This window comes from Neovison vison, chromosome 1 (genome assembly GCF_020171115.1).
Source record: "Neovison vison isolate M4711 chromosome 1, ASM_NN_V1, whole genome shotgun sequence".
NCBI lineage: Eukaryota > Metazoa > Chordata > Mammalia > Carnivora > Mustelidae > Neogale > Neogale vison.
This window is the reverse complement of record NC_058091.1, coordinates 58,617,236-58,639,935: the sequence shown is the minus strand read 5'-3', so window position 1 is coordinate 58,639,935 and position 22,700 is coordinate 58,617,236. Positions and strand designations below refer to the sequence as shown.

Sequence of the window (22,700 nt, the reverse complement as noted above, 5' to 3'; positions counted from 1 at the left end):
CTCCCTCATCTGCCAAGGTGCTGCTGGGTGCCAGGAAAGGCCCAGCGATGTGGGTGAGTTCAGATCTAACAGCATCAGAAATACAGGACTCTGGACTGAGACACCAGTTATCAAAGCAAGAAGCCAGTTGAGGAGAATCTTAAATATCTAAGTGACTAAAAGGGGTTTTAAGATATGAGCAGTATGTACAACAAGAAGTACTGAATAGAAGTGCTGATGGCCCCTGCTCCTCTGGGCCCCTCCCGACTGATGGGCTTGTCTGACCAGTCTTGAGGGGCTCTCATGGCCAACTGTGATCACAACCAAAGACCCTCCTATGGACTGGCCATGGTCTCTGCAGATGACATCAGTGAGGCCTCCTCCCTATATATAAGGCAGAAAACCACGAAAGAGAATTCCAGCTGACCTGTTCAGAACAATTCCCCTTTCCATCCAGGGCAAGAAGTATGGACTGAAAGGCCACGTTTTAGATAGTCGGGTATTCACACTTTTTTACTCTCCTCCTGGAGAAATGCAATGTAACCACAGTGCAGCCCGTGGACAGAAGACAGGAAAGAGGCTATGTCCTTGACAACACCCATGGGAGCAGGGCTGGGGGCTGAGCAGAGTGGGTCTTCAGGCAACCTTCAGGACTGGGAGATCTTGTCTAGAGACATGAACCCCATCTTCCCAAGGGTCCTTACCCGCACTCAGCCACCAGGCCAGACCACCGGGGGGTGGGGTTGGGTGGGGCCATTGTTGGGAGAGAGGCGGAGCCAGCCTTCCGGGCGGAACTGCAGTGCCCTGCACACCATCAGCAGATGATGCTGGCAGGGCAGATGAACATCTCCTAACTGCCCTCCTAAGCCTGGGCGTCTGCCCCGTGGATGCAGTTCCGGACGGCAGCCTCAATCCAGGCTCCATCTTCATAAACACAGCCTTGGTCTTCCAGTGGGGAGTAGGTGGGTTGGTCTCGATGATGGTGCCTTTCCTCCGCAGGTCTGTGCTGACCTTGCAGAGGCCGGGCAGGTGTTTGCTGCGGATATTGGTGGTTTGCATTGCAGGGCTCACGGCAGAATGGACAATTTTATTAAACTTCAACCCCAAGCTTGCGAGTCAGAGCCCAGTTAGTTCAGTCTGTTCATGACCCAAGAGCTTCAGAGTATGATCGTTCTCCATGGAGGAATCCACGTGGTTCCAGGAGCGCCAGATGAGAAAGATGCGTGGTCTGGCCTTGGCTTTGTAGTGGTCCAGCCTGCAGGTCAATTCCTCTTCTCCAGAGTCCAGGTCCCTCTTCTGTAGGTTGAGCAGGGACCATGGTTCTTGCCTGTGTCAGCTGGGGTCAGAGATGCTCAGCATGGCACATGGCCCGCATCCACACTGCTGCCTTGAGTGTGAGCAGCTCTGTGTCCCCACCCTCACAGGGCTTCCCCAACACCACTGCCGAGATGAGCATGGTTGTCGAGCCCTCTGCCAGGGCACAGGCCACCAGCTGCCACGCCTGTCGGAATGCCATGGCGGTGGGAATGCCATGCCCACCTGACCTGCACCAGCCCCTTGCCCAAAGCAGCTTTATTTGTAATAGCCAAAATTAGAAAGAACCCAAACATCTGTTAACAGAGTGGATAAACTGTGGTATGTTGACACAATGGAATACTACAGAAATAAGAATATGAGAAAAAATATATACACGTGCATTAATATGGATGAGTTTCAAAAAACTATGAAGTTGGACAAAGGAATACATATTATTTGGCTACTCTTATAGTCCAACAATAGACAAAACTTATCTGTAGGGATGGAAATCAGTACCTCTAGGGGATGAACTAGCTGGGAGGTTTATGGAAATTTTCTCTTTCTGGATGGAATATGGCCTTGATCTAGTGTACTAGATGGTTGTACATATATAAAAATTCATCAAGCTATATATTTAATATTGGCACATTTTATATGCTTTTCCCCCCATGTATTTTATACCTTGGTAGAAAAAGTACTTCATAAAAGATAAGCAGACTATTTTTATCTTATCAGTTGCCTAGTAAAGGTTAATAGGTAAAAACAAAATTATCTACTTAAAAACAAAGACCAAGCAAATTGTGCTTGTATCTGTTTCATTGACCCCAAGATCAGTCAAAATTAGACCATTCAAATCTTATCCATTAGTATCAATAAAAACTTAGAAGGGAAATCTGAAGAAAGTAGGAGTACATCAGTTAGTCCATAGCAGTTAAGCTTGTTACTCAAGTTAAGACTCCAGGTAACATACTGGCAATGTATGTGAAGCAATTTTAGTAGTGTCTTTTACCATAAATAAACCTATTTAATAATTTTAACTATTTATTTTTAGTACCAAGGCAGTATGGCATAAAAGAAATAGCAAGAGATTTTGAATCAGACAAACCAGTTTTGCCACTTACTAACTATACAGTGTTGGGCAACTTTCTTAATCTCCTTGATACTGAGTTTCTTCACAATTTAAAACAGAGACAATAATACTTACTTTGCAAAATTGTAGCACAATTATAGTAGGTATTTAAGAGTAGTAACTATTTAGCAATAGCTCTTTGTATGCAAAGTATCATGATAGGTACTGGAATCCTATCTCTAAGAACCTGACCAACTGGAAATGACATTTAGATATAAAGATTGGCGATGAAAGGTAAGAATTTAACAAGGGCTATAGATTACAAATTATAGGGTTCCTATCCAGCTAGGAGGATTGTGGAGTGAGTATCCTCTGAACAGAGCCTGGAAAAGTTTGGGAAATCCACTTAAGGCAAAGGAAACGGTGTGAATTAAAGTATAGCCTCAAAAAACAGTGCAGTGACTTCAGGTTCTGATCAGTTAAGACTAACTGGACTAATTCTAAGAAGTAAGACTACAAGGCTAGTAGAGCAAGCTAGGACTACATAGAAAAGGACCAGTCAGGACTAAGAAGTCAAGGACCTGTTTTCTCAAGTCCTGGGATGTCCCTGAGGGGTTCTTTTCAGGAACTGACTCCAGTGATCACTGTACACAAAGGTAGGGAAGGAAGATCTCAATACAGGGAAATATAGCATAGGATAATAAGGGCCTAACCCAACATGCTGAGAGGAATAATTTAAAAAAAAACCAACCAGGAAAAATATTATAATTCAATTTTATCAACTTTAAAATAATGAACAAACACGTGGGCCTGCCTTCAAATTTCAAAATGACTGACAGGCACACAAGCTCCTCAAGAGCAAAGAAGTATCCCAAAACAGCAAAACGTTGCTAGGCACATTGAAAGCACTTGACATATTCTGCTGGGAAATGAATCCTTTTAAATATTCCAAATACTGAAACGTTTACAATACAATGTTCATGGTGAACATGAAGAAAAGCTAAATTCATTTTTTCCTTCCTATTGACAGACTTTTTTTTTTTTTAAACAATACATGCCAAGTTTTGGATTTGTTCAAATTCAATATTTTAAAAGACTCATTTGCAAGAGCTGTATCTACCAAAAGACTCAGATAAAAATCACTCTAGAAAGTTGGGAATACTGCCACTTCAAGTTGCTAAGCTCTGTGTAATTTTTTAAAAGGAATTTATCAGTATTTCTTTTGCAATAACAAAACAAAACAAAACAAAAAGAACTAAAAAACAACCATTGCATGATTCATGAATATTACATGAAAAAATTAAAAAGTTAAATCCATATCATATGAATATATGTAAGGTTCACTTAAGAGTACATAATTTATGTAACATTAAAATAATTAAAATGAGAATAAGCTACTACATTAAGAAATTTAAAAAATGAGTGCTTCCTAGGGGCTAAGCACAATGCTTAGTCCTTCCTATGTATTCACTCATTTAATCCTCTCGACAACCTTCCACGGTAGACATTTGTTATCTATGTTTTACAGATGAGAAAACACAAATATGGAGAATTCTCCAAGATTACACTGTATGGCAATGAAGAGGCAGAACTAAGAATTGAACCCATGCAGTCGAGCTCCAGCATCAGATTCCAGTTAATAAATGTAGAATGAATGAAGGAAATGGCAAATCACCATTAGAATACCACAATAATAACTGTTACAGGCAAGACGAGTTGAATGCTAAAATTAATGGGCTAAACTTTGAGAAAGAGGACATTTGTACAACTCAAAACATCTCCCTCAGAAAATGTTGATTGCCCATGGTAATTTTAACATATATACACAAATAATTTGATACTTTCCCTCTCCTCTCTTTGAGTGTGGACTTCTCCTAACAAAACAGAGCACAAGGGAAAAGCAGTAATGTGTTACAATGGAGAACCTGGGCAGGCACTGTCTGAACTACGTGATTAAGGTTAACATGTTGATGTGCACATCCTGTGCCCCCAGATATGATGCAATGAAAAGAGCACAACATTTCTGTGGAATTCTTCCCCTAACACCCATAGCCTCAGTCTAATTGTGAGAATACATTGGACAAACCCAAAATGAGGGACACTGTACAAAAAAAGTGGTGATGTCTAAAAGACAAACATTTTCACAGATTGGAGTACACTAGAAAGACATGACAACTAAGTGCAATATGGAATGTGGATTAGATTATAGAATAGAAAGAGGACACTAGTGGAAAAACTGGGAAATCTGAATGAAGTCTGTCATTTAGTTAATAGTATTGTGCCAAGGTTTCTTAACATAATTAATATCATGGTTATGTAAGATGTTAACATTAGAGGAAGCTGCATAAAGGATATATAACAACACTCTATACGATCTTTACAGATCTTTTGTAAATCTAAAATCATTTTGTAATTAAAAGTTTTTAAAAATTCAATAACCATTTGTGAAAACAAATGTCAATAAGCCAGGAATAGAAGAAAATCTCTGCTAAAAGTCATCTCTAAAATAAAACACAATAAACAGCATTCTTAATAGTGAAATATTGAGGTATTCTCCTGTAATATCAGGAGAAAGCAAAGACGTCTATTCTAATGTTTCTGTTAAATACTGTTCCGGTGTTCCCAGCCAGTGTAATAAGGCAGGAAAAAGAAAAAAGGAACAGAGATTAGAAAGGCTAAGTTAAACTTTTTTTTTTCCAGATGATACGGTGAAATCACAGAATACATACTCAATATATAAAAGTCAGCTGTACATCTATATCCTAGCAAGATGGTTAGAAACAAAATTGGAAAAAAGATACATTTACAACAGCATCAAAAAAACTCAAATGCCCAGAAATAAGTTGAATAATGCAGAAGTCCTCTATACTAAAAACAAAACAATGATGGGAATAATTGAAAAACTTATTAGATGAAGAGATATACCATATTCATAAATTGGAAGATTCTCTTAAGATCTCCATTCTCCTAAAACTGTTCTGTAAGGCAATGCAATACCAGTCAAAAGTTTGGTAGGATTTTTTTTTTAATAGAAGCTTACAGCTGATTCCAAAACTTATATGGAAATGAATCGCACTTAAATAGCCAAAACAATCCTTAAAAAGAAAAAAATTGAAGAGTTTACACTACCATATGTCAAAATTTACTATAAACTACAAAAAAGAAAGTATGATGTTGATAGAAAGATTGATAAACAGTCCAGGTGGAACAGAATGGAGTCCAGAAACAGACCCAAATGTATGGTCATTCCTTTTCAACAAAGGGACCACTGCAATTCAATGGAAAAAGAAAGGACTTTTCAATAAATGTGTGGAAGAGTAAAATGTCCATATGAAAAATCTTGACATCCCCCCATCTCATACCACACACAAAAATCAATTAGAAATAAATCGAAGACCCAGCTGTGAAGACTAAACTGTAGTTTCTGGAGGAAATCATGGGCAAATGTATTTAAGACTCTAAGGGTAGGCAAAAATGAGGGCGGGAAGAAAATCTGTGGGCAGAGTGCAAAAAGCACTTTCCACCCCCACCCGTAACACTGATAAATTAGACTTCATATGTCTGCTCATCCAAAGGCAACATTAGGAGAATAAATATGCAAACCTTAGACAGGTAGAAAATATCTGCAAACATGTACATGATAAAGATTTCCTATCCAAAAAAAAAAAAAGATTTCCTATCCAGAATATATAAGAAACTAAAATCATTAACAGAAGATAACCTACTAAAAAAATGGGCAAAAGATTTCAACAGCACTTCACAAAAAAAAATCTGAATGGCCAATAGATACAAAAAGATGTTCAACATTATTATTATTTTTTAAAAAGATTTATTTATTTATTTATTTGAGAGACAGAGATCACAAGTAGGCAGAGAGAGAGAGGAAGGGAAGCAGGCTCCCCGCTGAGTAGAGAGCGGGACTCGATCCCATGACCCTGAGATCATGACCTGAGCCGAAGGCAGAGGCTTTAACCCACTGAGCCACCCAGGCGCCCCGATGTTCAACATTAATAATCTGCATAGGAATGCAATCAACTTACTCTAAAACCATCAATTTAGCTTCTTGGTATATATCTGTAAAATAGGAGTATATGTTTGCCAATAGCAATTTCAAGAACATTCGCAGAAACTGCATTAATAATGATCACATCCAGAAAACAACTCAAAGGTTCATCAACAAGAGGATGGACAAATGAACTATGGTCCACCCACATAATGCAATACTATAGAAGAGGGTCACTGAACTTTTTCTTTGGCCCTATTAAGGGCCAAATAGTAAACAGTTTAGGCTTTGTAGGTTACACAGTCTGTTTTAACTACTCAACCCTGTTGAATGGACATGTTTATGTCCAATAAAGTTTTATATACTAAAATATGTTTGGGCTAACACTGGCTCACAGGTCATAGTTTGCCACTTCTTGCAATAAAGAAAACAACAAAAAACTACCAACCACCTGGATGAATCTCAAAAATATCCCATGAACAAAAGGAAACCAATACGCATGCATGCACATGCACTATAGGATTTCATTTATATGAAGTTCAAGAACATCTGAAAATAATTCATAGTGAGAGAAGTCAGGACAGTAGTTCACTAGAGGAGAGGAGTGGCTCCACTGAATAGAAGAGACAGGAGGGAATTTTTGGAGGGATAAAAATGTATTCTTTTACATGGGTGGTGATCACACAGACATACACCTGTGTAAATTTTATTAAGCCATATACTTTATTTTTGTGCTTTTGTTGTATAAAACTATAGCTCATTTTGGAGAAAATAAAATTGGACAAAAACCAGAATACAGATTTGAAGAAATTTTCTAGAACTCAGTATAAACAAACATATACAAAAGCTAGATTAAGAGAAATGGGTAGACTGAGCAAGTCTAAGAGAAGTCTAATCAGAGTTCTGAAGGAAAACATAGAAAAAAAAATGGAGGGAAATCTACACAGAAAGAAAAAAGATGAAACCTGAGAAGTGGTGAAACACCAACAATCCAGGATAAATGAAATGTCCACACCTTGATACACTATCATCAAACTGTAGAACATGAGAGAAAAAAATCTTAAAAGCAGACCCCCCTCCCAAAAAAAGACAAATTAACAACAAATGATAGTTATTTGAACTAACTGTAACATGGGAAGCAGAAGTCAATGAAATGAGACCTCCAAAGGACTGAGAAAGAAACTGCCAGGCTGGAACTGTATGCCAAACAAAACCATCATAAAAATGAGTAAAATAAAGACATTTTCAGATGAAGTTTACCATCAACATTCCTTTAAAAACCAAGCTTCTAAAATATACTTGACAAAGTAAAAAAGATCTGAGGTGTAAGACGAAATGACAAAAAAAGGATCCATAAAAAGGAAAAAATGATGTTGAAGTTACAGGAGGAAAAAAAAACCAAGGTACACTAGATGACAAAAACTTGTAATTGACTCAGGTCAAAGCAACCTAGGCTTCTTGAATTATTTGCAAGTAGAATTAATAAACTTTAGATTAAGTTGTACATTAAAATTTTAAAGAAAACTACTAAAAGGAATAAAGCAATTTTCATACTAATTAAGAGGAAAGAAAATGGAATAAGAAAAAAATCCCAAAGCTGGCAAAGAGAAAACACACACAAATACACACACCAGAATAAAAACAACCATAAAACAGAATGTTAACTTTAATCTTAAATATATAATTATATTTTACCTAATTGGACTGAGCGCTCCATTAAAAGACAAAGATTGTCACAGTAGAAAAGGAAAAAACAATCATCTATGTGAAAGGGGTATTCTAAACAAATGCCTTAAGGTGTGACTAGAATTTCTAAAACAGAATTGATTTTAAGGTACTAGGCATTTGGGTGAGGAGTCGTAGAACATCACTGTAGAATGACAAAAAATTCAATTTACAGGGAAAATAGAGCAATTCCACACTTGTATATACCAAATTTTCAACTTTTATAAAGCAAAGTGACAAAATTACAAAAAGAGACGAGAAAATTCATTATTTTATTGTGATCCTTTTGTTACACCTTTCAGTAATTAATAGCTCAAATAAAGAATTAGTAAGGTTAAAAAGATTTAAAAACCACAATTCATGTGCTTAACCTAAGACATGTGTACGCGCGCGTGTGTGTCTGTGTAGTTGTTTTTATACCTACCTTGCCCCAAAAGTCTGTGAGTGCATATTCTTCTCAATCATTCAAAGCACAGTTGAAAAACTAACCATGAGGCCACAAAGCAATTCTCAAATTTCAAAGAATCGGTAGCATAGAGCCCTCACTTGCTGACTACAGTGTGAGTTAGAAATCAATAACAAAAGGATAACTCACAAAACCTTCCACATTTGGAACAAGAAAATATTTCTAAAAGAAATAAAAAAAGAAAAAAAAATCATAATGAAATAAATTTTAATTCTTAGAACTGAAAAAAATATATTATATAGAAAGTAGCACTAAATAAAAATCTGTAGGGTTTGTGGAGACAAATCTATGACCAGCAATGAGCCCAGCCCAGCAATGAGCCCCAGCATATCTGGAAATATGTACAGGACAGAAGTGGCGCTGCAAATCTCTGGGACGGGGCTAACTGCCACTCCACATGGGAAAAAGAAAACGAGGTCTTCTTGATCTCCCAACGTAAATTTAAAAATAGCTATCTATACATACAGAAGTCAAGCAAATGAAAGAACTACATGTATAAAAAATCGAAACCTTAAAACTTAGAAAATTTTCTATTTCAAAACACATTTCCCTCATAGTAGAAAAGAATATCTTGAGATACGAAAACACAAAGAAAAGATTGTCTGCAGTTTACATAACCAACAAAGGATTTGTACCTTGAACAATGTTTTCCAACAGAAATCGCTGCAATGATGAAGTGTGTTGTTATACAATATAACACAGTATAATATAAAATAATAGAGTATAATATAATAGCCACTAGTCATATGTGGCTATTGAGCACTTGGAATGTGGCCCAGAGTGACCAAGGGATTGAAACTGTTGAAGTAAATAAGACAGCATGTTAACATTTAAAAATCCTTCGTGAAGGTCCATGGAGGTCCATTATGTTTTTATATATTTTTTAGTATTTATATTTTTCATAAAAGCATTTTATTCTAACTTATATTACTATATAGAATATAATTTCAATTTTGTAAAAAATGCGTTAACAGTTGCTTTTCAGAAAGCAAACATACCAAATGTTCACAATATTATCTGTGAATCATTTTATTTTTCTCCTATTTTAAAAAACTAAGACATAAAAACAAATAAAGGATTTAATGAATACAGATGTATCCACCCCAGAATTTATGAAATAAAACATTACGGATATTGTGTAAATTCCCTAGGTACCTTTCCTGACCACTTTTTTTCTCTTTTTAAAGAAAAGCTGGCAAATATGATTAAGAGACTAGAGTCCTGGCTTCAGACTTCTTCATTTCACAACAACCATACTTTAATAGGTTTGGGGGGAAACTTAATATACAGGCATTACATGTATCGTTTAACAAAGAGTTATAGAGCAAACATTCATATAACCATTATTGCCCAGGTCAGGAGGTAAAGCATGTCCAGCCTCCCAAAAGTCCTCAGTATGTCTCTTCTCAATTGCAATCCCCCCTTCACGCCCTAGGAGAAGATCACCAACTTAACTTTAAGGGTGTCAATTTATTCACAATTTCTCTTTACTACTTTTAATGCCTAAATATGCACCTCTAGACAATAGCTTTATTTCACCAGGTTCTGAATTTCTCATAGAATAATGAATGATATCATCTTCAACAACTTGGGTTTTTTTGTTTGGCTTTTTCGGATTTGATTTTGTTTTTTGTTTTTTTTTTGTTTTTTGTATTTTGGCTCAACATTATTGAGACACATTTTTGTTGAAACACAAAACTACTTCATTCACCACTGTTCTGGGTAGTTTCCATTTTAAGAATATAATTTACCTCTCCCCTTCAGATAGACATTAAGGTTGCTTCCAGTTTGGGGGTATTTCAAATAACACTGCAGTAAACCTTCTTGTACACGTCTGCTTGTGTATATGTATGAAAAATTTATCTAGGGCAGTGGCTTTCAAACTTTTTTGACCATGACTCATACTAAGGAATGACGTTTTACATCATGACACACATCTGTGTGTGTAAAAACCGAGAGGAAAAAAAAAAGTTTCATGAAGCAAATACCCGATGACCTGAGACATATTCTGTTATTTTCTGTTCTCTGCTAATTCGTGTTTTACAAATTTTGATAATTATCCACTTAGCTGATTTCACGACTCACTAAAATGGGCTTCAAACTTTGAAAAACATCACTGTAGAGGATAAATACCTAGGGGTAGAACTGCTAGGACATGGAACATGGACATCGGACGCAGTCAGCTCTTTTAGATCCTTAACTTTTAAGTAAATGTTCTTATCTGAGTGCATATAAATTGACCACTCTATAATTTTAGAGCTAAAACTGTGAAACATCAGATCGTTTTATCTTTTCCTTCGGTCATAAAACAGTACTAATCACTTACCATGTGCTATGTATCCAGTGGACTCCGAGCGAGACTGATGGGTTAATACACAGGGGGGGTGGGGAGGACATAAGGGACCCGGACCTCAGTGAGGCCCCAGAAAGCTCACAGGAGGGGCCTCCGATCCTGCTTGGGGAGGGAGGGGTTAGGGAAGGATTCCTGGAAGAAGGAGGACCTAAGCTGAGTGCTTCTATTTTTAATTTTATTGGTTTCCTAAAACATAAAAGTAACACATCTGTTGGGGGGGGGGGAGTCAAAATTATAGCGGCACATTTATTAAGAAGTAAAAAATCCCCACCACCGTCCTTAAAGTTTGATGCTGAGACTAAACAACCAAAGTTGCATTATCAGTTATTCTAATCTAGGAAATTTTTAGGAGCCCACATTTTAAAATAGTTTTAAGGATACATCTGACCGAGTCCATCCTATTAAAGCAAAAAACGAATCATATTTTCCATCATGAATATACATGCAAGCATTTCATGTTTAGTCACATTATTACTTTTAAGAGACTTTTTTTTTTTTTTTTTTTTTTGGCCTTTTGGCAAGGTTAGAGAGCCAGTTTTCAAAACCCGAGTCTATTTACTGCATACCAAATATACACAAATGCTTCAAAAAGTGGCTCTAGAAACGACCCGTTGAAAGAATGTTTTGTTCAAGTCAGCTTGGCTTGGCCGGTGACAATTTGTCGGAGTTTCACACTTGGTCCCGCGGAGCCCCGGACCCCGTCACGTACGCGGCGCGTCGGCACCGGCACACCCTCCCCAGCGCGGCACGGAGCCCAGGACGGTCCTCGCGCCGCGGCAATGCCGCCGCCCCGCCGCCCCCAGGCCCGCCGCGGGCCCCACGGCCACCGAGCCGGGCCGCGAGCACCCAACCACCTACCCTGCGGGGTCGAGAGCCCCCCGGAACTCAGGCGAGGCAGCTCGGGCGCGCCGCCTGCGCGGCCATGACGGCGACCCGGGGAAGCACCCCGCGCGCCAAGGCCCGCGGTCCGCCGGGCTGGGAGGAGAGCCGCCCCGTCCGTTCGTCCGTCCGTGCGCCAGGAGAGTGAGGCCAGAATACGCCCCAGACGCGTCTAAATCAAGGCTCGGGGCGGTACCGACGGGCTGAATGACAAATGGCAGATGCCGTGGGCTTTGCCGCCCTCGGCAGCCGCGAGGATGGCTGCGCCGAGGAGGCCGCGCACAGGCGGAGCCCGGGAGCCGGAACGGCGCGTCCGCGAGGAGGGCGCTGGGGCCCCTGGCGGGGGCGTCACGTGGCAGGAGGAGGCCCCGCTGGGGAGCCAGGGGGTCGGCGGCCTGGGCGGAGGAAGAGGACAGGCGCCCAGACGCCTGGCCGATTGAGTCATCCGCGTGGGCTAAGCCAAGGTCGCCCAGGTGCAGAGCGGGCGCAGGTAGACCCGAACCAGCCCGAAGCCCCGCACGGTCTCGAGGACTGTTCGCTGAAGTCACCACCAGGATGAACCGCCCTGAGCCAAACCGTAAACGAGAAACACGACAGATGCTAGGAGAACCCTGCAATGAGCCCAATTCGCTTACCTCCTAGGCGTGCAGCGTGGAAATAATGGCAGCCTGACTGTGACCACTCAGTGTGAGCCGGGCTCTGTTCTAAGCACTTCACGGGGAAATAAATGTGGTCCTTGAGACAACCCTGGGAGAAACCCTACCTCTCGTCTTTCAGACGAAGATACTAAGGCACAGAAAGAGGAGACGGAAAGAATTTTATAGTTAAGGAATCGTGCTCTGGGTCATCTAAGTCATTTAAAAATGTTCAAAGCTATTTGAATTTAAGAAAAAGAAACTGAAGCGGATCTCCAGCGGTTGCTTTTCCCCTACAAGATATACGTTCCTAAAAGAGGCCTGTAAACGTTAAGTAAAATGAAAGGCATGAAGAATTCACTATGTATTTCGGAGTCTCATAGCTCCGAAATACGAGGTTAATAGCATCTTACAATTCCACCCACCGACATCGCAATCTTCCAATTTCCGCTGCTTATATTACTTTTGGCTTACTAGCGCTCAGAACATTTACAAGTGCTCTCCCACCTTCTTCTCCCAGATGTTCACTCTTAATTCTGTATTTAGATCAATTCAGTATTCATCATAACTTATTCATTCCTAAATTCTTTATTTTTATTTAATGGCCTGTTCTCTTTTTCAAATAGTTTTCCTAAGGAGGGTTCAGCGAGCACCTTAATGTTTTATCTACTTTTTAGTTCCACACATAAATAAACACTGAACAAGGTAAACATTTTGGATTCACACCTTTCTTCAAAACCTAACAGAACAAAGCCACAATTGCTTTCATTGATTTTTGACACCAAATTTTGTGGAGAGATCTGAATCCTGTGTGATTTTTCCCTGCAAGGGGATTTGACTTTTCTACTTGGATGCCTGAAGAATTTTTTTTATCATTAAAACTCTTTAGAGCCTTATCTGGGCTATGTCTCTGTCAATTATTCGATGTCAGTTTTTTCCCTCCCGTATATAGTACAATCTTTCAGTTTACGGATTCCATTCTCCTTCTCTTAGTGTAGAATCCCATTCATAGTATACATCTGAGTAAGTTTATCTTTTGTCGATGGGGTTTTTACTTCAGAGTCACCAGATTCCTTATATTTGATTTCTGTCCTTCCATATCCATCTTCTTGAGATCTTGTACTCACTCGGATTCTCTCAAAATTTCTATTCATTTTTCTAGTTTACTTGATTTTAAAATCATATTGTTTTGAACCTCAATTTTCTTAGCCATGCAATTTCCTTTTTCATCACATTCTCGTCTTATACTGTCCTTGAGCTGCTTTGAGTAATCTATATATTTTTTTTTCTTTTTCCTGTAGCATGAAACACATACAAGGAATACAAATTTCTGTTCGCCAGTTGTTTACTTCCAACCTTGGCTTTTTGGTCTTCTACATGCTGTTTTCCTTGTTTCCCACTCCCATGTTATATAGCATGTTTGCATAACAGCTATGTCATATCTTTTATCTTGTTTATCCCTAGAAGTGAATACCAGACCTTATATTTGCACTCATATGCAGCTAGTGAATTCCTGGTACACTTTGCTCTTCACCGGAGATGTGTCGGTCTTCCCTATCCTGAGCTTCAGTTTCAGGGCTGAGTGCTGTTGCTATCTACTTTTTCTGTGACCTGAGGGATTTAGGATGAGGGGAGGGGTGATAGGGATCGTGGAGCTTAGCCTGAAACAGAGTGTAGAGCTTGCTGGGCGAAGTCAGCCATCACTTCTGAATTTCCTTTAAATCCTCAGCACCCTTCTTCAAGTCAGCCAAGGAATATCTCATGAATTTTAGTTCATTTGCCTGGTTTAACATAGTACCCCAGAAGATGGCAAACTTTTCGTGCTTCTGGGAAAATCTCACAGTGGTATATAAAGATTCCTTGATGTTTTACAGGGATGCCATTGACTTCTTTCTTAATTGGAGGACATTTGTGAAAATTCTCAAAATTTGGTCTGATCATCTTTTTCCTCAGTACTTTCCAGGGTGGGGGAGTGGGGTGGGTAGAAGGTTGTAGATACACAACAAATTAACAGACTCTCTGGCATTCCTTCTCACAGTTTACATTATAAGCTTCCACAGTACTTCTTTCTCTTCTTGATTGTAGCAGGTGAGTTGTTTTTGTGTGGCTTAGGGTTTTAATTTAGATTTTTCTTAGTGTTTCTTTGTGCCATATTTATCCATAAGTCAGCTGATCAGAGTGTCTCTCTCACTGGTAATGAATTATATGAAAGCCCTTTTTTATCTTTAAATCATTCCCACAAAGTTCCCTGAAGATCTGTATGTTGACTTGGTAACTGTAATACCCTCCTTTTCCCTAAACCTTCCCTTAATGACATGTGCCTTTGCATTACCATGTGCCCCAGCAAAGGTTCTAGGGCAGAGACTGTAAACTCAAATCTCTATGAAGTTTAAAACAATGAGGAAGGGGATTGTAGTAGAATTGGTGTAGTACACATTCTTTGTGTAAGGGGCAGATGTTGTACAGCTCAAGTCAATCGCTGCCATGTTAAAATTCAGGACACTGTTGCCAGTCTGTATAATTCAGGACAAGCATGATATTTAGTGCTTTAATAATCAAATTTCCCAATTTTGAAAACTGTACAAAGGCCAAGAAGTATCTCTCGGGGCACCTGAATGGTTCAGTTGGTTAAGCATCCGCCTTCAGCTCAGGTCATGATCCCAGGGTCCCGGGATCAAGCCCTGCACTGGGCTTCATGCTTAGCAAGGGAGCCTGCTTCTCCCTCTCCCTCTGCCTGCCTGCTCTCTCTCTCTGTCAAATAAATAAATAAAATCTTAAAAAAAAATGAAAAGTATTTCTCAAGGCCAAACTGGACCCCAGGTTTATGAGTGTGGTCCCAGTTATAGGGAAGCACCCAGCTAAATTCCATGATCTGTGTTTTATTCTTCTAAGCATTTTGAGATACATATTTATTCTACAGACTCTTCAATGACTTCTTAAAATGTCTTTAGCAAATATAAAGCAAGAAGATTCATGCTGACATATTTACAATTTGATACAACATGTCAGGACCCAGCACTTTCAGGAACAGATGTTACTAGGGGTAACAGTTATGATGGAGCTAAAATCAATACCATGTGAGTAGTGTTTATATAGATTACGACAACATTAACAAAACAGCAAGAAAGAAAATATTTTCAATTGATGCAGAAAAGGCATTTGACAAAATCCAACACCCATTCCTGAAAGAAGAAAAAAAAAACAAACAGGAAATAAAAGAAACTTCCCCAGCCTGATAATGGACATATTTGTTTCCTATAGCTGCTGCAATAAATTACCACAAGTTTGTGGCTAAAACAAGGAATGTACTCTCTCACAGTCCTGGAGGCCAGAACTCCAAAATCAAGGTGTCAGTGGGGCTTCACTCCCTCTAGTGGCTCTAGAGGAGAATCCTTCCTTGCCTCTTCCAGAGTTTGGAGACTGTTGGCACTCCCTGGTTTCCTTGGCTTCCTTGGCTTCTGGCCACATCACTCCAGCCTCTGCCTCTGTTGTCCCATTGCCCTCTCCCCTGTGTGTGGTGTGTTTCCTCTTCTGTGGGTCTATCTTACCGGATTTAGGATACACCTGAATTACTTGTGATGATCTCATGACAAGATTCTTAATTACATTTACAAACTGCCCCTCTCTTTTTTCTGCCCCCCATTCTCAGTGTAGGGTATTAGGACATGGGCATATCTTTTGGCAGGGGGAGGGCACCTGTCAACCATTTACAGTGGGCAAAATCCCAGTCAGCTTTGTTGTGGAAAATGACAAGCTGAAACTAAACTTCATATGGAAACACAAAGAATCTAGAATAGCAAAAAGGGAAAAGAGGAACAAACTTGGAAGAATTACACTACCTGATTTTAAGGCCTATAAATCTACAATAATCAAATCAGAATGGTATTGGCAGGAACAGTATATGGAGTCCAGAAATAGACCCACACATATGATCTCTTGATTTCAGACAAAGGTACAACATAACTTCAGTGGAAAAAGATAAATGATGTGAGAATTGGTTATTTGTATGGAGAAAAAAAAAACCTTGCACTTAGACTTCACATCATATACAAAAATCAAATCAAATTAGAGCACAGATCTAAATAAAAAACAAGCACTATAAAACTTTTAGAACTGCCCTGTCCAATAAAGTAGCCTCTAGCCATGCTGTTGAACACTAAAATGTGACTAATCCAAACTCAAATGTGCTATAAGCATAAACTATAGCCTAGCTTTTGAAAACTTAGGATAAAAACAGAATGTAAAATATCTCCATATTTTTATATTGATTACCTACTTTAGTAATATTTTGGACATGTTGGTTTAAATAGAACATATGATTAAAATTAACTTCAACTGTTTTTCTTTTTTTACTTTTTTAATGTGGCTACTTAAAACTTAAAGTTATATATGTGGCTCACATAATAGTTTTGTTTGATGGCACTGTTCTAGAAGAAAACCAGGGAATAGCAAAGACTGCTTGGGTAGGACACAAAAAGCAACAACCATGGAGGAATAAATTCTTAACTAGATTTTACCAAAAATAAAATCTTCTGTTCTTCAAAAGAAGCCATTAAGGAACTGAAAAGCCAAGGCACATACAGAGAGGAAAATATTCCTAATACATATATCTAACATAGGACTTGGATCAAAATATTTAAAGAATGCATACAACTCAATAATACAATAAATAATGCCATAAAAATGGCCAAAGACTTGAAAAGATGCTTCACCAAAGAAGATACTTGAATTGGACCAATAACTACATGAATGACTCTTGATGTCATTTCCCCAATGATTAGTACAAATTAAAATCACAATGAAATACCATTACATACCCGCTAGAATGGCTAAAACTTAAAAGACTGACAATACGAAGTGTTCTCAACCATATGGGAAATTTAGAACTCTCATACATTAGTGGTGGGAATATAAAAGAGTACAGTAACTCTGAAAACCTGTTTAAAAATTTCTTATAACAGGGGCATCTGGGTAGCTCAGTCAGTTAAGCAGCTGCCTGTGGCTGAGGATATGATCCCAGGGTCCTGGGATCGCAACCCGCATCAGGCTCCCTGCTCAGTGAGAAGCCTGCTTCCCTCTCTCTTTCTGCCTACTGCTCCCCTACTTGTGCTCTGTCTCTGTCAAATAAATAAATAAAATCTTAAAAAAAAAATTCTTGTAACAGCAAATATACATTTACTATATATCAAGCGACCTCACTCTTAGATATTTATCACAAAGAGATTATAACTTATCTATACAAAGACTTATACACCAAGATTCATACTAGCCCCAATCTGGAAACAAACAAGTTGTAAGAAAATGAGCAAACTGATGACCATCTCATAGATGAATCTAAAAACATTATGCTGGGTAGGGGCACCTGGGTGGCTCAGTGGGTTAAACCCTCTGCTTTCGGCTCAGGTCATGATCCCAGGGTCCTGGGATGGAGAGCCATGTCTGGCTTTCTGCTCAGCAGGGGGTCTGCTTCCTTCTCTGTCTCTGCCTGCCTCTCTGCCTACTTGTGATCTCTGTCTGTCAAATAAATAAATAAAATCTTTAAAAAAATAAAATAAAAACATTATGCTGGGTAAAATAAGCCATACATAAAAGAAGATTTGCTATGTGATTCTATTTATAGGAAATTTTTTGTGTGGGGGGGGAACTAATCTGGAGTAACATTAGTAAAGTAACAAAAAGTAAGTAACAAAAAGCAGATCAGTGGTTTCCTGGGTTGGATGGAGATGGGACATGAGGGAACTCTGTGGGGTAATAGAGATGTTCTATATCTTGATCAGCGAGATGACTGCATGGATATGTTTGTCATACTTCACCAAATACTACACTTCCAATAAGTACATTTTGTTAGATGTAAATTAAATCTCAATGAAGTTCATTAAAATTTTTCTATTCTTATTTGCATGGAATGGGGAGAAAGAAATTATGAAACTCTTTTTATCTTCATCCACTATAGTTTGAATTCATATTTACCTTCTGCTTTTTTGTTAACTCTTTTGTCAGCACGCCCTTGTACAACATCAGTTCATTTTGTCACCTGTGAGTGTTTAAGTGGCAGACAAAACTCCGAACCACGTCTTCCCTCAGATTCCTAATCCAGTGTTCTTCCACGATATAAGCAGCCAAAGGAAGAAATCACATTATACAGTTTACATTCTGCTTAACAGACTTAAACCATACACCTTGAAAAAAATCTTCCAGTGAATTCAACTCAACAAATATTCAGTAAGTGTTTAGATTTTATTTCCTCTAACCAAAATCCAAGTAACACCTTAAAACCCAATTAGACAATTAGTTCTTTTGAGGTCCATGGCTTCTGACCAAACTACATCTCTCCTTGGCCTTAGGCTAGACTCCCCTCAATTTCCAAGTGCCCCCCCCAACTTTTTGTTTGTTTTGTTTTTGAGAGAGAGAATACAAGCAATGGTGGAGTGGAGGGGCAGAAAGAGAGGGAGAGAGTGAACGGTTAAGTAGGCTCCATGCTCAGAGCAGAGCCCAATGCTGGGGCTCCAACCACAACCCTGAGATCATGACCTGAGCCAAACTCAAGAGTTGGATATTCAGCCAACCAAGCCACTCAGGCATCCCAAAGTCCCTCCTTTTTGAGAGACTATAATCCTTGGCTCACAGGGCTCTCCTCCCTTCCCTACACTTGTCACTATCTGCGATCACTTCTCTATCCAGGTATCACTTCCTCAAATAGCCTCCCATGAGAACATTATTTTTCCCAAAGTAAAACTGACTAATGTTCACTTGTAGCTTCACCTGAGTGACATTGGGTGAATATAGTAAACTCACAAGACAATGTTTAAGTATACGTAGTTCCTCTGCTGACATTTTTTACATTATGTGGTAAAGGTGTCCTGTTACATGCATTTTGGAAAGTGCAACAAAATAATCACGTTGTTTTGCCATATATCAAGGATCAAGAGAACACGGCTCTTGGGGCTTCCAAAGAAGTAAGTGAGGATGGTCCACTGATTTAAGTAGCTATTTTTTCCTATTCTTATAATAAAATGTTTGGATGTAATTCAACTTACATGAAGTGTGGAGAAGACTATCCAATCTTTAAGTAAGAGAATTCAGTGTCTAGTGTCTAGCTTGAAATGAAAATAGCACAATTAAAGATGGGGCAAAAAAAAACCCCATTCACCTTTTATTAGTAAGCAAAAAAAAACCAGAAGTGATTTAAAATATAATCAATGGCATTTATTTTCATTCCTGTTTCATGTAGCATGAAAAAAACCAAGTTGTTAATGACCAAATGCTGACCTTTGGAGTAAAAAAATAAATAAATAAAAGTATGCAAATGCCGAATATTGATACCTATCCTTTTCCCGACTACAATTAAGATTTTACCAGAAAATCCAGCAGCAATAGGCAAGAAGGTGCAAGACGGAGAGAAGGGGGTAGAGGGTTTTCATAATGTAGGAGTACTAGCTGCCCATTTTAAAGTACAAGCATATGGCAGGCTGACTATACTTGTTTTATCTTCTCCCTTCTAGAGCTCTGCCAAAACAAGGACGGCGGAGAGAGACAGGAGCCACAGTTGAAAGAGTTCAATAGATTTTAAAAGACAAAAAGCAAATGCTGGAGTGGTAACTGACTTAAGAGCGGAGAAGTACCCCCTGAGGGGCTGGACACTCAGAGAGCAAGAAGTGGGGTGCGGGACTGTCAGCCAAGTGTTGGCTGAAAGCCTGTATTTTGCGCAAAGGGCGATTAGGTGACCAGGTCCCTTCTCGTACCTTGGGTAGTCTGGCAACCCCACTTCCCCCAACCCAGAGGAAACCAGAGTTGTTCTCTGGATAAACTGCACTGAGAACGATGTAGAGATCTATAAGGTAAGAGGATTAAAACAGAAATACTGATTATCTGAAAACTGAACCAGGGCACATACATTATTTGGCTTTAAATCTGTCATATGCTTTTTACTTACATTTTTTAAAAGCCTTTAAAGAATTAAAACAACAACAAAATTTGCAGTAAGTGCATACATAACTGCTTCATCATAGTCATTACTGTTGATCTTAAATTTTCCCATTCCTTTCTGGAGTTTGTAGTCTGATAGCCTGAACTCCTGGTCCAAGGACTTTACCAACAGTCACTCGTGATTGTCAGAAGATATATTTTACTTCCCCTCCCAAAATGTCCCTAGTGACTCTTAAGTCTCTGCTTTAACACAAATTCCTACACCTTTACCCTAGAGAAGGGGTTAGCAAACCACGGCCTACGGGCCTCAGGTTGTCTTCAGGTCTCCTTTTGTACAGCCTGTGGGCTAAAGGTTTTACATATTTTAGATGTTTGGGAGAAAAAAAAAGTCAGAACAAGAGTATTTGGTGACATGTGAATATTACATGAAGTTAAATTTCAGTGACTGTAAAGTTTTATTGGAACACGGTCACCCTCATTCATCTACATAGGGTCAATGGCTGCTTTCATGCTCCAACAGCAGCCATCTGTATGGCCCACAAAGCTGAAAATATTTGCTTGCCAGTCCTTTACAGAAAAAGGGCTGACATATGCCCTGGAGGTCTAGGCATAATCCTGACCTCAGCTCAAACCTCCCATCTCTTGTTTTCTTTCCACCCTTTGCCCTCCAATCCTCAATTACCCTGCAAGGTAATCTCCTCTCAGATTACCCTGGGCTTCTCTGTCTCCTCTTACTCTCTATTCCTACAGCTGTCTGTCCTATTGCCCTTTCCCTTGTGCCCTCTGATCCTCTCCCCAGTAGCAAGACCATGCTTCTCCAAAGCTGCTTCAAAGCTCTCTCCAGCTCTCTACCTTTATTCAAAGGCCTGGCTCTCCTTTTGGTTTGAGGAGGTGCCATTGCTGGTGGCTACTCCGCACTGGAAAGGTTAAAAAGAAAACATGATGTTTACCCTCATCCCCACTGCTATGTCCTTGCTCTTTTACCCACGTAAGAAAACATCTTCTTTGGGGCCCAGGACATCCGGCTCCTCCACTCTCTCCCCACCCCCATCACCGTCATCCAGGGACTGACTCGCTACAGATCTTGAACAATGGAGGGCTTTGGCCCTTGGCTCGTATAGTTTCTCCTCCAGTTACCCCATCTTCTGGGTCAATTCAATATCTACACAGGGGATTTATGCAGGACTTTGGTCTCAGAATTCCTTTGCTTCCTCTTAATGAATAAACCTTCTCTCCACTCAAGCTATCTTCTGAATTCATGGCAACCTCCTAAAACCTCAAAAGCCTGGAATGGCTATACCCTAAAAAACTTTAAATTCCAGCATCCTCGCCTCTGACCACAACTTCCGATTCTTTCGGGTCCCTCATTCTGTGCTCCTGGCATATATACTTTGCAGCAACACACACATAGACAACCTACATGTGTGCGTGCCCTCTCCGATTTCAGTTTCTTCCCTAGCCAACCCAGACTGACTCTTCTCTCCACAGGCTTCTTCAATGGATGCTAAAACTATTGGGTTCAAATTGGAGAGGAACAGGATATTTACAGTTCAGGTAGTTCCCAAACATCTAACCACCACTCCCCAACAAATTTCTTATTAATTTAAAAGGGGGAAACCATAACTTGACAGCAAAGAAATCTGGAAAATACCACCTTAACCAAGTGATGAAAGTTCATGTTACCAGTAATGGGGTAGACTGACCTAGCCTTCTTGATGCAATGCTTAGATAAGGACACATCACATAAGTAGTATTCCTGCTAGAAACATGGGACCCAAGTTTATAATAAAGAAACAAACCAAAATTAAGGGACATTCCCCAATAAACTAGATGGTATGTTTGAAAAACATCAATGTTACAAAGCTAAAAAAATTCTTCCAAATTAAAGGAGATTATAAATTCCACTGAATACAATGCCTAATGAATCCTGGAGTGTTGTTTGTTTGTTTGTTTGTTTGTTTGTTTTTTAAGCTATGAATTGATTGAGAGGTGCCTGGCTGGTTCAGTCAGTAGAGCATGTGACTCTTGATCTTAGGGTTATGAGTTTAAGCCCCACACTGGGTGTAGAAATCACTTAAAAATCTTTGGAAAAACTACTGAGACAATTAGAGAAATCTGAATATGGACTAAACATTCAATAGTATTGTCCTAATGTTAAGTTTCTTGAGTAATAATTCATACTATTGTTATGTAGAAGAATGTCATGGTTTCTAGGAGATAAATGCTGCAATATTCAAGGTTAAACAAAGTCTAATTTATATTCCAATAACAAGTATTACATCCATAAAGATGATAAAGCAAATATGTTAACATTAATAATTGGTGAATCTACATTAAGGGGTGTTCATTCTTTCAACTTTGTGTTTTGA

The 22,700-nt window shown here is 39.2% G+C and overlaps 1 protein-coding gene and 1 pseudogene across 7 annotated transcripts in view; both read right to left on the bottom strand.

The window, feature by feature from the left end:
• The window catches only part of PLAGL1 (PLAG1 like zinc finger 1), a 108,206-nt gene that overhangs the window by 56,849 nt on the left and 28,657 nt on the right, over positions 1–22,700 (bottom strand). For 4 of the 7 annotated variants that reach the window (XM_044247354.1, XM_044247331.1, XM_044247363.1 and 1 more), the window contains exon 1: positions 11,750–12,004. The exons of 1 other annotated variant lie outside the window; for it this stretch is intronic. The gene's annotated coding sequence lies outside the window, so the exon portion shown is untranslated. Of the gene's footprint in view, positions 1–11,749; positions 12,005–12,405; positions 12,423–22,700 lie in introns of those variants that run through there. 2 more of the 7 variants (XM_044247347.1, XM_044247380.1) reach the window with 2 other exon arrangements.
• LOC122905970 lies at positions 627–1,495 on the bottom strand (annotated as a pseudogene).